This window comes from Schistocerca americana, chromosome 2 (genome assembly GCF_021461395.2).
Source record: "Schistocerca americana isolate TAMUIC-IGC-003095 chromosome 2, iqSchAmer2.1, whole genome shotgun sequence".
NCBI classification, from domain to species: Eukaryota; Metazoa; Arthropoda; class Insecta; order Orthoptera; family Acrididae; genus Schistocerca; species Schistocerca americana.
Window position 1 is genome coordinate 37,606,077 of NC_060120.1, and position 16,446 is coordinate 37,622,522.

General features: G+C 46.9%; 1 pseudogene; it reads left to right on the forward strand.

Annotated features, from left to right (window-relative positions):
• Positions 1-14,972: 14,972 nt before the first annotated feature.
• LOC124597087 lies at positions 14,973-15,090 on the forward strand (annotated as a pseudogene).
• Positions 15,091-16,446: the final 1,356 nt, after the last annotated feature.

Below are 16,446 nucleotides of genomic sequence, written 5' to 3' on the forward strand. Positions count from 1 at the left end.
CCCAGTTCTAAGCAACGAAGGGAAAGCAGAAAGGTGGAAGGAGTATATGGAGGGTCTATACAAGGGCGATGTATTTGAGGACAACATTATGGAAATGGAAGAGGATGTAGATGAAGATGAAATGGGAGATACGATACTGCGTGAAGAATTTGACAGAGCACTGAAAGACCTGAGTCGAAACAAGGCCCCTGGAGTAGACAATATTCCATTGGAACTACTGACGGCCGTGGGAGAGCCAGTCCTGACAAAACTCTACCATCTGGTGAGCAAGATGTATGTGACAGGCGAAATACCCTCAGACTTCAAGAAGAATATAATAATTCCAATCCCAAAGAAAGCAGGTGTTGACAGATGTGAAAATTACCGAACTATCAGCTTAGTAAGTCACAGCTGCAAAATACTAACACGAATTCTTTACAGACGAATGGAAAAACTAGTCGAAGCCAACCTCGGGGAAGATCAGTTTGGATTCCGTAGAAACACTGGAACACGTGAGGCAATACTGACCTTACGACTTACCTTAGAAGAAAGATTAAGGAAAGGCAAACCTACGTTTCTAGCATTTGTAGACTTAGAGAAAGCTTTTGACAATGTTGACTGGAATACTCTCTTTCAAATTCTAAAGGTGGCAGGGGTAAAATACAGGGAGCGAAAGGCTATTTACAATTTGTACAGAAACCAGATGGCAGTTATAAGAGTCGAGGGACATGAAAGGGAAGCAGTGGTTGGGAAGGGAGTAAGACAGGGTTGTAGCCTCTCCCCGATGTTGTTCAATCTGTATATTGAGCAAGCAGTAAAGGAAACAAAAGAAAAATTCGGAGGAGGTATTAATACCCATGGAGAAGAAATAAAAACTTTGAGGTTCGCCGATGACATTGTAAGGACTTGAAAGAGCAGTTGAATGGAATGGACAGTGTCTTGAAAGGAGGATATAAGATGAACATCAACAAAAGCCAAACAAGGATAATGGAATGTAGTCTAATTAAGTCGGGTGATGCTGAGGGAATTAGATTAGGAAATGAGGCACTTAAAGTAGTAAAGGATTTTTGCTATTTGGGGAGCAAAATAACTGATGATGGTCGAAGTAGAGAGGATATAAAATGTAGGCTGGCAATGGCAAGGAAATCGTTTCTGAAGAAGAGAAATTTGTTAACATCCAGTATTGATTTAAGTGTCAGGAAGTCATTTCTGAAAGTATTCGTATGGAGTGTAGCCATGTATGGAAGTGAAACATGGACGATAAATGGTTTGGACAAGAAGAGAATTGAAGCTTTCGAAATGTGGTGCTACAGAAGAATGCTGAAGATTAGATGGGTAGATCACATAACTAATGAGGAAGTATTGAATAGGATTGGGGAGAAGAGAAGTTTGTGGCACAACTTGACCAGAAGAAGGGATCGGTTGGTAGGACATGTTCTGAGGCATGAAGGGATCACCAATTTAGTATTGGAGGGCAGCGTGGAGGGTAAAAATCGTAGAGGGAGACCAAGAGATGAATACACTAAGCAGATTCAGAAGGATGTAGGTTGCAGTAGGTACTGGGAGATGAAAAAGCTTGCACAGGATAGAGTAGCATGGAGAGCTGCATCAAACCAGTCTCAGGACTGAAGACCACAACAACAACAACACATGCATATTTCAAGGAATCGGTCAATGTAGTTGCAAAACGGTATACGTTTTTTCGCACAAAACGTACGGCCGGTCAAACTAATCGGGAGTGGGTTGCAACTTTGCAAGGCCTTACTAGGGATTGTGCTTTTGAGTGTGAATGTGGACTCCCTTATTCAGATACTATGGTGCGTGATGCAATTGCACAGAACGTTTCTGATGTTCGTATACGGGAGCAAATTTTGAAACTAGTCAATCCCTCCCTTCAACAAGTGATGGACATATTGGATAGGCAAGACACACTTGACTTTCCTCAGGAATCATTTGAAACTTCGCCAGCTGTGTGTCACATTAACCGGCCCGCCGGGCGAGCTGCACGGAACGGTAAACAGCCCTCACGCACGTCCGTGCAGCCACGTGTGCGGCAGCAAGCAAATGCAGTGCTAAAACCATGCCCGCGTTGTGCAACCAGACATTTGCCTGAGAATTGCCCATCACGCCAAGCTATTTGCTTTTTCTGTAATAAAAAAGGACATGTTCAAAGTGTTTGCCAGAAAATGCTTGGATCGGACACTACCAAACATTCCAGGCCCTTTGCTTGCGCCGGAATCGAACCAAGAATACTCGGGCTCGTAAACCTTCGCCCATGGACATTCATGTAGTTAATTCCACTCCGCCCAGTGCAACTCTCTCTAACAGTGACTGTGTTCGTCCCACACATCGTGTGCGTTGACATCGCTGGAAATCCCGTCAAGTCGCAAGTGATTCTGTACCAGTGTCAGTTCCCATTGCACGAGACAGTCGCTCTTGTCGTCAACAGGACAATAAACTTTTTTTAGACTTGGGCATTAATGGCATGGCAACGTGATCCCATTCCAGCTCGATACCGGAGCTGCTGTTTCATTGATCAATAAAGACACGTACAAACAACTGGGCACACCTCCGTTGCGTGCCGCACATGTTAAGTTAAATAGTTATTCAGGTCAGAATATCCCTGTCTTAGGACAGTGCAGCGTTCTTGCAACATACAAGGGACAAACAAAACTTGTGTCATTTTATGTTCTTCGTTCTTCTTCTGCAGTGAACTTTTTTGGTTTACATTTATTTCAGTTGTTTAACTTGTCTATAGTCAATCAGGTCCTATCAGTGAACCAGACTGTGCCTTCAGCTAGTGTTTCTCGTCTATGTGAAGCATTTGCAGACATTTTTGCACCGGGCCTTCGTTGCGCTAAGAACTATAAAGCACATTTGGAACTGAAAGTAAACGCGCAACCGAAATTTTTCAGAGCGCGCAATGTTCCCCACGCATTGCGTGATGAGGTCGCAAGAACATTACACGATTTAGAATAACAAGGTGTGATTGAACGTGTGCAGGCTTCTCTCTGGGCCTCACCCTTAGTAATTTTGCCGAAACCTTCCGGAAAATTGAGACTTTGTGTGGACTTCAAGGCAACAGTGAATCCACAACTAGTGATTGCGACTTTCCTTTACCCCACCCGGAAGATCTTTTTGACACACTGTGCCCGGGGAAATATTTTTCGAAGTTGGACCTAGCAGATGCGTACTTGCAAATACCGGTGGACGAAGAATCCCAGCGCGTCTTGGTGGTTAACACGCATCTTGGTTTGTACCATTTCAAACGACTGCCAGTCGGGTGTGCATCCGCCCCTGCATTGTTTCAGCAATATCTGCAAACCGTTTGTGCCTCGGTCCCTACTGCAGCAAACTATCTGGACGATATTGTGATCTCCGGAAAGACGGAAGAAGAACATTTAGCCAATCTCAGAACATTATTTCAGGTCTTGCGACAAAATGGTCTTCGCTTGCGGAAGGACAAATGTGTGTTTTGTGCTCGTGACCTACCATATTTGGGACATGTAATCAATGCACAAGGCATACATCCGAGTCCAGAGCACCTCCGTGCCATACAGGACTTGCCTTCGCCGCAGAATTTGAAGCAGCTCCAGAGTGTGTTGGGAAAAATAAATTACTATAAACAAAATGTGCGCAATGCCTCTTCCATTTCAGCTCTGCTTCATCGCTTACGCGGTAAAGGTGTTCCGTTCGTCTGGACGACGGACTGCGAGCGCGTCTTTCGCCAGTTGAAATCGGCGTTGCTTTCTAATTAGAGGTGTACAGATTCCCCTTGCAGCCTGCTTGCCCCTAGCTCCTTTGCAACCATTCATGCAGGTCAGCCTGCCGCGACGTAAACACAAGAGTACGCATGTACTGAGGCATAGTGGGTAATGCGACAGACTTGGGCTCCCGCAAGCCCGCGCTACCGACAGGGTGTTTCAAAAATGACCGGTATATTTGAAACGGCAATAAAAACTAAACGAGCAGCGATAGAAATACACCGTTTGTTGCAATATGCTTGGGACAACAGTACATTTTCAGGCAGACAAATTTTCGAAATTACAGTAGTTACAATTTTCAACAACAGATGGCGCTGCGGTCTGGGAAACTCTATAGTACGATATTTTCCACATATCCACCATGCGTAGCAATAATATGGCGTAGTCTCTGAATGAAATTACCCGAAACCTTTGACAACGTGTGTGGCGGAATGGCTTCACATGCAGATGAGATGTACTGCTTCAGCTGTTCAATTGTTTCTGGATTCTGGCGGTACACCTTGTCTTTCAAGTGTCCCCACAGAAAGAAGTCACAGGGGTTCATGTCTGGCGAATAGGGAGGCCAATCCACGCCACCTCCTGTATGTTTCGGATAGCCCAAAGCAATCACACGATCATCGAAATATTCATTCAGGAAATTAAAGACGTCGGCCGTGCGATGTGGCCGGGCACCATCTTGCATAAACCACGAGGTGTTCGCAGTGTCGTCTAAGGCAGTTTGTACCGCCACAAATTCACGAAGAATGTCCAGATAGCGTGATGCAGTAATCGTTTCGGATCTGAAAAATGGGCCAATGATTCCTTTGGAAGAAATGGCGGCCCAGACCAGTACTTTTTGAGGATGCAGGGACGATGGGACTGCAACATGGGGCTTTTCGGTTCCCCATATGCGCCAGTTCTGTTTATTGACGAAGCCGTGCAGGTAAAAATAAGCTTCGTCAGTAAACCAAATGCTGCCCACATGCATACCGCCGTCATCAATCCTGTGCACTATATCGTTAGCGAATGTCTCTCGTGCAGCAATGGTAGCAGCGCTGAGGGGTTGCCGCGTTAGAATTTTGTATGGATAGAGGTGTAAACTCTGGCGCATGAGACGATACATGGACGTTGGCGTCATTTGGACCGCAGCTGCAACACGGCGAACGGAAACCCGAGGCCGCTGTTGGATCACCTGCTGCACTAGCTGCGCGTTGCCCTCTGTGGTTGCCGTACGCGGTCGCCCTACCTTTCCAGCACGTTCATCCGTCACGTTCCCAGTCCGTTGAAATTTTTCAAACAGATCCTTTATTGTATCGCTTTTCGGTCCTTTGGTTACATTAAACCTCCGTTGAAAACTTCGTCTTGTTGCTACAACACTGTGTTCTAGGCGGTGGAATTCCAACACCAGAAAAATCCTCTGTTCTAAGGAATAAACCATGTTGTGTACAGCACACTTGCACGTTGTGAACAGCACACGCTTACAGCAGAAAGACGACGTACAGAATGGCGCACCCACAGACTGCGTTGTCTTCTATATCTTTCACATCACTTGCAGCGCCATCTGTTGTTGAAAATTGTAACTACTGTAATTTCGAAAGTTTGTCCGCCTGAAATTGTACTGTTGTCCCAAGCATATTGCAACAAACGGTGTATTTCTATCGCTGCTCGTTTAGTTTTTATTGTCGTTTCAAATATACCGGTCATTTTGGAAACACCCTGTAGGTTCCCGCAGGCCTGCCAAGCTTCACGGGACCCGCTCAGCTTGCTGCGCCTGACAACAGGTTGCGCTGTCAAGCTACCGTGGCTAGAGTAGCCAGGTAGTTAGCCCACAGTTCATTTATCGCAACGGTGGGGGAGCACAATGAATAGGTCGGACTTTAGTGAGATTGAAAAAAAATTGACAACTGGCGAATACATGCTGGTAACGAAACAGAGCACAAGTGCCGAATAGGAAACGTTTTCGTGTGTTTATGAGGCCGCTTCAAATAAATCGGTAGGTGTGTCTCAATGCAAACTATGTAAAAAGCTCTTAAGTACTTATTCAGGAACCTCGAGTATGTTATGACATGTGTGCGAATTTGACAAGCAGTTCCCTTACTCCGTAAATATCTTGAAAGAGGACAAAGATTTGGTGGCCGAAAAGGGCGTTGAAATGTGTGCTAAGGACCTGAGCGGTATAGAGGGAGAAGGATTTCATGGTAACCCGCAAACGATGTCAAAATCTTTTGTAAGGTACTCTATTCCATGCACTGTCCGAAATATTGATGGTCAAGTGTGCAAAATTTCTTCAAGATCGGAATAAAACTGTAGGTTAGTGTAGAAGTGTGTTAGTAAAGTACCCTCCGCCATGCACCATTAAGAATTTTAAGCAGACAGCGCCCTTCATCCTGCTTTGAATATCAAGTATGCCAAATTTCATCAAGATCGGAATAAAAACGTACAATTTGTCGAATTCCGTTCGGTAAAGTAACCTCTGCCATGCACCCTACGAAATTTTAAGTAGACTGTGACCTTCCTCTTGGTTTCAAGGTATAGTGTGCAAAATTTCATCAAGATTGTATGCAATACAAACACACGGACACAATGAAAACACACTTTCAGTTTTTCACAAATTTTCCAATTTTTCGGTCGATTTTCGAAAAATTTTATTTCATAAAAACCTTGTCCTGAGAATTACGAACACAGCAAAAAAAAAAAAAAAAAAAATTGACGAATTGGCCCAGCCGTTCTCGAGTTTTACGCTTATCAACGCATTTGGCGATTCATTTTTATTTGTATAGATAATAAGCCCGAAATATACGCGTAAAGTAAGAACGTACAAATAAAACCCAATATTTTTTGATCTGAAATTAATATATAAATGTTAGAGTTTGTCTTTTGGTGCTCAGGTAAAATAAAAACTTTTAATTAACGTTCATAGTATGACAATGAAGCGCGCAGACTAAACGGCTGCGTAGCGCAGCTCAGCAGTAATATGGGCAGGCAAGCAAGTTTCCCGCAGCCTGCCCGGGTTGGGTTCTGCTTGGCTTGGCTGGGAGTGACGCAGCCTGCCCGTTCTGTTGACAACGCGCGGCGGCCTGCCCGCCTGGCCACCGGGCAGGCATGGGCGGGTTAAAAGCGGAACATGTACACCTCTGTTTCTAATACTTGCCTTACGCCATTCGATCCCCAGAAACCCCTTTTGTGGATGGTAGATGCATCGGATTTCGGGATCGGTGCTGTGCTTGCGCACAAAGATGGATCGCATGATCGCCCTATTGCCTTTGCGTCCAAATTGCTCTCGTCTGCGCAAAGAAATTATTCACACATCGAGAAAGAAGCCTTGGCTCTCGTATTTGGTGTTACTAAGTTTCACGATTTCTTGTATGGTCGTCACTTTACCATCATCACAGACCACAAACCTTTGACATCGCTTTTTCATCCGAACAAGCCTGTACCTCCACGTACAGCGCAGAAATTCATTCGCTGGTCTATTTTCCTCTCGCAGTACCGCTACGATAACTTGTATCGGTCCACTGCTAAGCACGGAAACGCCGATGCGTTGTCCCGTTTGCCTGTTGCTGAGGATAGAGCATTCGATTCTTCCGAACTTGCTTGCATGTTCATTGATTCGGAAACCGATGACGTGGTCGAATCGTTTCCGATTGATTTTCGTCGTGTAGCTGCAGACACAGCTGCTGACCCTGTCCTTGCTACCGTTTTGCGTTTTGTTGCTGCTCAATGGCCCTTGTCAAAGTCACGGATCGAGGATCCGTTGGTTCGCCGATTTTTTGCTCGCAAGAAGAGACTTTTTGTACGACGTGGTGTTTTGTTGTTGCGTTCTGATAATGATCAGTCCAGGGTCGTATGCCCACGTTCGTTACAGTCCTCTGTCTTACGGCTTCTCCACCAAGGACATTGGGGTATAGTGCGAACGAAACAACTTGCTCGTCAGCACTGTACTTGGTTCGGAATCGATGCTGCGATTACGAATGTGTGCTCTTCTTGCATGGCAGTGCCGAACAACAATCCGCACCACTGCGGAAATTCTTTTCATGGCCGAAAGCCACTTCCCCTTGGCAACGCTTACACATCGATTTTGCTGGTCCATTCTGGAATGCTCGATGGTTGGTTGTGGTAGATTCATTCAGTAATTTCCCTTTTGTTGTCCGGATGTCTTCCACGACGTCTTCTGCCACCATCCAAGCGTTATCGGCTATCTTTTGCATTGAAGGTCTTCCACAGACTATTGTTTCGGACAATGGCCCACAATTCATGTCCGCAGAATTTCAGTCATTCTGCAAGGCCAGTGGTATTCAACATCTGACATCCGCGCCGTTTTCGCCTCAGTCAAACGGTGCCGCTGAACGATTGGTCCGGACATTCAAGTCACAGATGTTGAAGTTGAAAGAGTCGCATTCTCGGGAGGACGCGTTGTTGCTCTTTTTGTCTTCGTATCGCTCTCAGCTCCGAGATGGTCGCTCGCCGGCTGAGTTGCTCCACGGTCGTCCTCATAGAACCTTGATATCTTTGCTGCATCCGCCGCATCAGGTTCCTGTGCAGCGGCAGACACCTGCTTTAGCTCCAGGCGACGTTGTCTACTACTGCCACTATCGCGGCTCACAGCGTTGGCTCGCAGGGCGCATTCTTCGCTGCCTCGGCCGCGTTATGTGTTTGGTTTTGGGGGCCGCTGGTGAGGTGCGTCGGCATGTCAATCCGCTGCGCCTATGTCGTCGCACGGGTTCTGCCGCTCCCCGTCTGCTTTCAGAGACGGTGCCGTCCGGTCAGCGCCCTGGGGACCCATCTACTGGCTCGCCTCAGCCCCAGGTGTTACCGACGATGCCTTCCATTTTGCCCCATGGCGACGCGCCGCCGCCGCCGCTGCCTGTTCTCCCGCCGGCGCCGCCCGCAGTGGACGCTTCGCTGCAGCCGCCCAGCGCCTCCCTGGGTCACGCACCGCCGATCGCTTCCCGTGACCAGCTGTCCTCCGACATGGAACTCTTGCCCGCTCCGGAACAGCTGTCATCTTCGCCCGTCGGGTGCCCCGACGCGATGGAGGTCGAATCTTCGGCCCCTCCTGTCTCTTTAAGGGCGCATACACCGCATGTAGGCGTGCGCCCTGGACTAGGTTTTCAGGCGTTTCCTAGCTCCCCTCGGACCGAATGGCCGGGTGCGGGTGGCACAGCCTCGCCTATTGTTAGGCTCCCCACCTCGTCGCATACGTGAACATGGGGTCCTTCCCACGGCGGGCGAAAGCCTTATAACACAACCGTTCGCCGATTTGCGGGAGAGGAATGTGGTGTCACCGCCAGACACCACACTTGCTAGGTGGTAGCCTTAAATCGGCCGCGGTCCGGTAGTATACGTCAGACCCGCGTGTCGCCACTGTGAGTAATTGCAGACCGAGCGCCACCACACGGCAGGTCTAGAGAGACGTCCTGGCTCTCGCCCCAGTCGTACAGCCGACTTTCCTAGCGATGCTACACTGACGAAGACTGTCTCATTTGCCGAGAAGATAGTTAGCATAGCCTTCAGCTAAGTCAGTTGCTACGACCTAGCAAGGCGGCGTATTCAATTGATATTTATTATATGAAGCATGTATCATCAAGAGCGATGTTATACAATTATGGATTAAAGTTAAGTATTCCAGAAGCTACGTACTTTTCTTTATAGCATTCATTACGTATCCTGTTTCAGACCTCACGCCAGCCTGCGTGAGTTTAAGCGCGTGCCTTTCGGCTTCCTCTCATTGTGTCTAGGCTGTCTTGTCTAGACACAACAGTCACTAACAGTCTCTCCTGAACGACTGTTCAGAGAACGTTGCTGCGTGACGCCTTTGCAGCAGGTGCCTGGTTCACGCACCCCGCTGATTGCAGTTCATCGGCGACGAAGGCTGGAATTTCCACGCAAGTACCCAACTGGTCGTCTACTGACTGGCGACGGGTGGCCTTTTCAGATGTATCACATTTTATGCTCCATCGGATAACCGGTGCGTTATGGTCTGGGGAATGGTAACGTGGTTTTCTCTGGGTCGTCTCGTCATTCCGGAAGACCAAGGATCAACACAGGTATGCAGCTATTCCTGGGGACTTTGACCACCCTTACACGCAGTTCGTCTCTCCTGAGTACGATTGCATCTACCAACAGGACAATGGATCGTGTCACACAGCTAGCAGTGTACGTGCCTGGTTCCAAGGGCACTGGGATGAGTTTACCGTACTCCTCTGGCCACCAACATCCCAGGATTTAAATCCAATCAAGAACCTGTGGGACCACCTCGATCAGGCTGTTGGCGCCATGGATCCTCAACCGGGAAACCTGGCGCAGCCGAGCACGTCACTGGAGTCGACATGGCTCCACATCCGGGTCAGCACCTTCCAGAACGTCACTGACTGTCTTCCTGCATGTCTCGCAGCAGTCCGCGCTGCAAAAGGTGGTTATTTACGCGTTTCACAGGTGGTCACATTAATGTGGGTGGACAGTGTAGAAGGACGCTGAAAATTAGGTGAACTGATATTAAATAAGTAAGCTCTCAGCGGAAAACGCTCGAAACGAAAATTGTGAGAAATATGGAAAGAAGAAGGGGCAAGATGGTAGGATATGCGTTCAAACATCAAGAAATAACTTCCATATTACTAGAGGACGTCTGTAGGAAGCAAGAACTCTAGAGCAACATGTTGTTGTTGTTGTGGTCTTCAGTCCAGAGACTGGTTTGATGCAGCTCTCCATGATACTCTATCCTGTTCAAGCTTCTTCATCTCCCAGTACCTACTGCAGCCTACATCCTTCTGAATCTGCTTAGTGTATTCATCTCTTGGTCTCCCTCTACGATTTTACACTCCACGCTGCCTTCCAGTACTAAATTGGTGATCCCTTGATGCCTCAGAACATGTCCTACCAACCGATCCCTTCTTCTAGTCAGGTTGTGTCACAAACTCCTCTTCTCCCTAATTCTATTCAATACCTCATCATTATTTATGTGATCTACCCATCTAATCTTCAGCATTCTTCTGTAGCACCACATTTCGAAAGCTTCTATTCATTCTTGTCCAAACTATTTATCGTACACGTTTCACTTCCATACATGGCTACACTCGATACAAATACTTTCAGAAACGACTTCCTGACACTTAAATCAATACTCGATGTTACCAAATTTCTCTTCATCAGAAACGCTTTCCTTGCCACTGCCAGTCTACATTTTATATCCTCTCTACATCGACCATCATCAATTATTTTTCTCCCCAAATAGCAATACTCCTTTACTACTTTAAGTTTCTCATTTCCTAATCTAATTCCCTCAGAATCACCCGACTACATTCCATTATCCTCGTTTTGCTTTTGTTGATGTTCATCCTCCTTTTAACACACTGTCCATTCCGTTCAGCTGCTCTTGCAGGTCCTTTGCTGTCTCTGACAGAATTACAATGTCTTCGGCGAACCTCAAAGTTTTTATTTCTTCTCCATGGATTTTAATACCTACTCCGAATTTTTCTTTTGTTTCCTTTACTGCTTGCTCCATATACAGATTGAATAACATCGCGGACAGGCTACAAGCCTATCTCACTCCCTTCCCAACCACTGCTTCCCTTTCATGCCCCTCAACTCTTATAATTGCCATCTGGTTTCTGTACAAATTGTAAATAGCCTTTCGCTCCCTGTATTTTACCCCTGTCACTTTTATAATTTGAAAGAGAGTATTCCAGTCAACATTGTCAAAAGCTTCCTCTAAGTCTACAAAAGCTAGAAACGTATGTTTGCCTTTCCTTAATCTTTCTTCTAAGATAAGTCGTAGGGTCAGTATTGCCTCACGTGTTCCAATATTTCTACGGAATCCAAACTTATCTTCCCCGAGGTCGGCTTCTACCAGTTTTTCCATTCGTCTGTAAAGAATTCGCGTTATTATTTTGCAGCTGTGACTTATTAAACTGATTGTTCGGTAATTTTCACATCTGTCAACACCTGCTTTCTTTGGGATTGGAATTATTATATTCTTCTTGCAGTCTGAGGGTATTTCGCCTGTCTCATACATCTTGCTCACCAGATGGTAGAGTTTTGTCAGGACTGGCTCCCCCAAGGCCGTCAGTAGTTCCAATGGAATGCTGTCTACTCCGGGGGCCTTGTTTCGACTCAGGTCTTTCAGTGCTCTGTCAAACTCTTCACGCAGTATGATATCTCCCATTTCATCTTCATCTACATCCTCTTCCATTTCCATAATATTGTCCTCTAGAACATCACCCTTGTACAGACCCTCTGTATACTCCTTCCATCTTTCTGCTTTCCCTTCTTTGCTTAGAACTGGGTTTCCATTTGAGCTCTTGATAATCACACAAGTGGTTCTCTTTTCTCCAAAAGTCTCTCTAGTTTTCCTGTAGGCAGTATCTATCTTACCCCAAGTGAGGTAAGCCTCTACATCCTTACATTTGTCCTCTAGCCATCCCTGCTTAGCCATTTTGCACTTTCTGTCGATCTCATTTTTGAGACGTTTGTGTTCCTCTTTGCCTACTTCATTTACTGCCTTTTTATATTTTTTCTCCCTGAAGATTGAAATATATCGAAAAAAAATAATTGAGTTGTTTGTGCGTAAATGTTACTCTGCGATGAAGAGGTTGGTATAGCAAAGGCAGCAGTGGCGAGCTATATGTAAACAATCAGAGGGCTGGTAAATGGAAATGCCGTGTGGCTAGGGCGTCCCGTCAGGTAGACCGTTCGCCTGATGCAAGCCTTCCGAGCTGACGCCACTTCGGCGACTTGTGTGTCGATGGGGATGAAATGATGATGATAAGGACAACACAACACCCAGCCGGTAATCGAACCCGGGCCATTAGGTACGACATTCCGTCGCGCTGACGACTCAGCTACCAGGGGTCGACAGAGAACTGGTGGCTTGTCCACTCCCACCCCCTCCCACGCATCCACTTATCCCCAGCGCCGCACGCCACTCACACACACACACACACACACACACACACACACACACACACACACACCAAACAGTAAACAGAATCTACGTGAACAGGAAGCTGCAGTTCGACGTCAGCCAATTTACAGAGGAGAGAGAGTGCGGGCGTAGGCCGGAAGGGTGCGGCCTCGCTGGTGACGCGGCGTGCTGACCGCAACAGCCATGCCGCGGAAGCGCGGCTTCTGCCGCTGCTGTTGTGGCGATTGATCCGTGCCGCTGCGGCCAATGACTGTGTGGGACCAGCAAATCCTGCCACTACTTCTGCAACCTGCTGTCCGGATGTAGCACTCCGGTGAGCTCAACTACGCTCTCCATGTATTTCTGCAGCTACAAGAAACACAGAGAGTCTGTGAAACTTCGTCACACTCTCCAATAACAATAACAGTGTCAGTGAAGCAGAAATCCCGAAGATTGGCTAAAATTTACAGACGCGTGAAATTTGGCACGGTCTTCGATGCGAGATGCCTTTAATAGGTTCCACAGCGAAACATTGTCTCGAAATTTGGTAGAAAATCCGAAGAAATTCTGGTCGTATGCGGCAAGACGCAGTCTATACCATCGCTGCGCAGTGCCGATGGTACTGTTACCGACGACTGTGCCGCTAAAGCGGAGTTATTGACGCAGTTTGCCGAAATTCCTTCACCAGGGAAGACGAATGGAATATTCCAGAATTTGAAACACGAACAGCTGCTAGCATGAGTGTCTTAGAAGTAGGTACCTTAGGGGTTGCGAAGCAACTCAAATCGCTTGATACGGGCAAGTCTTCAGGTCCACATTGTATACCGATTAGGTTCCTTTCAGATTACGCTGACACAATAGCTCCCTACTTAGCGAACATATACAACCGCTCGCTCACCGATAGATCTGTACCTACAGATTGGAAAATTGCGCAGGTGGCACCAGTGTTTAAGAAGGGTAGTAGGAGTAGTCCATCGAACTACAGACCTATATCATTGACGTCGGTTTGCAGTTGGGTTTTGAAGCATATGCTGTATTCAAACATTATGAATCACCTCGAAGGGAACGATCTATTGATACGTAATCAGCATGGTTTGACAAAACATCGTTCTTGTGCAACGCAGCTAGCTCTTTATTCGCACGAAGTAATGGCCGCTATCGACAGGGGATCTCAAGTTGATTCCGTATTTCTAGATTTCCGGAAAGCTTCTGACAGCGTTCCTCACAAGCGACTTCTAATCAAGCTGCTGGCCTACGGGGTATCATCTCAGTTGTGCGACTGGATTCGTGATTTCCTGTCAGGAAGGTCGCAGATCGTAGTAATAGACGGCAAATCATCGAGTAAAACTGAAGCGATATCAGGTGTTCCCCAGGGAAGCGTCCTGGGACCTATGGTGTTCATGATCTATATGAATGACCTGGGTGACAATTTGAGCAGTTCTCCTAGGTTGTTCGCTGATGATGCTGTAATTTACCGTCTAGTAAGGTCATCCGAAGACCAGTATCAGTTGCAAAGCGATTTAGAAAAGATTGCTGTATGGTGTGGCAGGTGGCAGTTGACGCTAAATAACGAAAAGTGTGTGGTGATCCACATGAGTTCCAAAAGAAGTCCGTTGGAATTCGATTACTCGATAAATAGTACAATTCTCAAGGCTGTCAATTCAACTAAGTACCTGGGTGTTAAAATTACGATCAACTTCAGTTGGAAAGACCACATAGATAATATTGTGGGGAAAGCGAGCCAAAGGTTGCGTTTAATTGGCAGGACACTTAGAAGCTGCACAAGTCCACCAAAGAGACAGCTTACACTACACTCGTTCGTCCTCTGTTAGAATACTGCTGCGCAGTGTGGGATCCTTACCAAGTGGGATTGACGGAAGACATCAAAAGGGTGCAAAAAAGGGCAGCTCGTTTTGTATTATCACGTAATAGGGGAGAGAGTGTGGCAGATATGACACTCGAGTTGGGATGGAAGTCATTAAAGCAAAGACGTTCTTTGTCGCGGCGAGATCTATTTACGAAATTTCAGTCACCAACTTTCTCTTCCGAATGCGAAAATGTTTTGTTGAGCCCAGCCTACATAGGTAGGTATGATCATCAAAATAAAATAAGAGAAATCAGAGCTCGAACAGAAAGGTTTAGGTGTTCGTTTTTCCCGCGCGCTGTTCGGGAGTGGAATGGTAGAGAGATAGTATGATTGTGGTTCGATGAACCCTCTGCCAAGCATTTAAATGTGAATTGCAGAGTAATCATGTAGAAGTAGATGTAGATGTAAACTGCATATTTTCGCAATATTTAAATAACCTAAGATGTGTAACAGGGTAATTAAACTTCAGTGTGTTTATTTTTGTGCCAACGCCCTTGCCGCAGTGGTAACACCGGTTCCCGTCAGATCTCCGACGTTAAGCGCTGTCGGGCTGGGCTAGCACTTGGATGGGTGACCATCCGGTCTGCCGAGCGCTGTTGGCAAGCGGGGTGCACTCAGCCCTTGTGAGGCAAACTGAGGAGCTACTTGATTGAGAAGTAGCGGCGCCGGTCTCGGAAACTGACATACGGCCGGGAGAGCGGTGTGCTGACCACATGCCCTTCCATATCCGCATTCAGTGACGCCTATGAGCTGAGGATGAAACGGCGGCCGGTCAGTACCGTTGGGCCTTCATGGGCTGTTCGGGGGCGGTTTAGTTTGTTTTATTATTTATTTTTGTACACAGCAGGCAATGGTAATGATACAAGTAGTAGGCATAACGTGTTTGATGGTTGATTTTTTTACTGTTTGCTAGCATATATCTTCAGATAAGTGCGACTACCACCTCACAATCATCTTAACGGCTTATGCATCCAGCTGCTAACAACAGTAACCTACAGAAGAATGGGACTGAGGATCTCTCAGATGACGATCAGTTTTGCTTTAGGAAAGGTGAAGTTAGTTCTGATTTTGCGCTTGGTAATCGAAACAAGACTGAAGAAAAATCAGGGCACGCCATAGGATTGTTGACCTCGAAAACCCATTCGACAATGTAAAATGGTGCAAGATATTCGAAACTCTGACAAAAGTAGGAGTAAGCTATACGGAGAGACGGATAACATACACTGATCAACAAGAACAATACGACCACCGAGTTACTATCGACATAAAGAAGTGCAGGCGACAGTAGAATCCCCTTCCGAGGAATGACTGCTAGTCAGACACACGAACTGTGCACATTTTGTCAGTTGGGTGCTGTCTCTGCGTAGAATGGGGAAGGCGCGCGATGTGTCTCGGTTTGAACGAGGGGCAGATTTTGATGGTCCAGAGGCTCGGCACGAGCATCTCTGAAACAGCACCACCTGTCGGGAGTTTGAAGAGTGCTGTGGTGAGTGTCTTCAACAGGTGGCAAAACCAAGGTGAAGACACGTCCAGACGTCATAGGATTGGGCGGCCACTCCTCGTAACAGATGTCGGACGTCGTAGGCTGGGCAGACTGGTAAAACAGGACAGACGGCGAACTGTGACGGAACTAACATCAGACTTCAATGCTGGGCAGAGTACAATTGTGTATGAACGCACAGTGCACCGAACAGTCGTAACGCTGGACCGCCGCAGCCGATGACCCAAACGTGTGACAATGTTAATACCAAGGTATCGGTAACTATGACTGAAATGGGCGTGTGACCATCGGGACTTTTCACTTTTTTTTTTCACTAGCTGCTTATATTTTTTATGGTAGGTCGTATGTTGCCACTTAACCACTGTGACTGGGTCCGGGGTCCGGAGTGACTGAAAGTAACACCACACCGGCTGCCGTCTCCACTCACACCATTGCCCGTGTCCCGTCACGTGGGGGC